This window comes from Pundamilia nyererei, unplaced genomic scaffold, assembly GCF_000239375.1.
Source record: "Pundamilia nyererei isolate P.nyererei 1_Seehausen unplaced genomic scaffold, PunNye1.0 scaffold00138, whole genome shotgun sequence".
Classification (NCBI taxonomy): domain Eukaryota; kingdom Metazoa; phylum Chordata; class Actinopteri; order Cichliformes; family Cichlidae; genus Pundamilia; species Pundamilia nyererei.
The window spans coordinates 924,556-925,495 of NW_005187539.1; positions in this window are offsets into that span (position 1 = coordinate 924,556).

The window sequence follows — 940 nt, forward strand, 5'->3', positions numbered from 1 at the left end:
CTTAAAAGATGTCCTCTCTGATGACAGGTGGAACGTCTTCAAAAAAACTTACAGAAGTCCTGTCCGATCTTTGCAAGCTCCTGAGACCAGAGAACGAGAGAGTGTACCAGAGTGGTTGAAATTCACATTAAACACGACTAAAATTTCAGATAATGAGATATGTTGGCATAATCCGAAAACTCTAAATTCTAAGGTTTTTTTCTCTTCACTCTGGAGGAGGTCTATTACCATGTGCTTATTTATTTTATTTTGCATCTACATTTAAAAGATAGTGAATTTTAGTTTTTTGGACTTGAATACACTCAATCTAACTTTTACATTTACATAAGTACTTTACTAAAGTACAGTTTTTAAGTATTTATATGATTTCTATTTTCTACTGCTGCTATAATTTGGATGGGAATTTAATATTTATGCTCTCCAACCCAATTCTTTTAAAACTTTACTTATTATTTTGAAGATTGTAAAATATTAATATTTGATGATGTTATTAATAAGTAATTAAAATCACTAGCTGCTGTAAGAAATATACAGATGCATGCCTATCATTATGATCTATTGTAATAATAATATAATAAATATGATTCTGCATATGTGATTCTGAGTACTACTGTAACTACTTTAAGGACATATTTTTGCTAAAACTTTTGGCATATCAGTTAAACCAGGATTATTACTTTTATTTAGATACTTATAAATACTAGTACTGTGGTACAATACCACCATTTATGCAGTAACCTACACAAGCTACACAAGAACTTGATCAAATACCCAACAAAAGAAAAAAGACAATGCTCCTGAGCAAACACAGTACATGTGTAGTTTTTAGGAGGTTGCATGCAATCCTTAGCCTATTGTTTAGTTTTGCAACATTACTTCTGGTTAGAAGTCAAACTGCTTTTCAGAAATTAATAATCTAATGTTGGTGATTGTCAGCGAT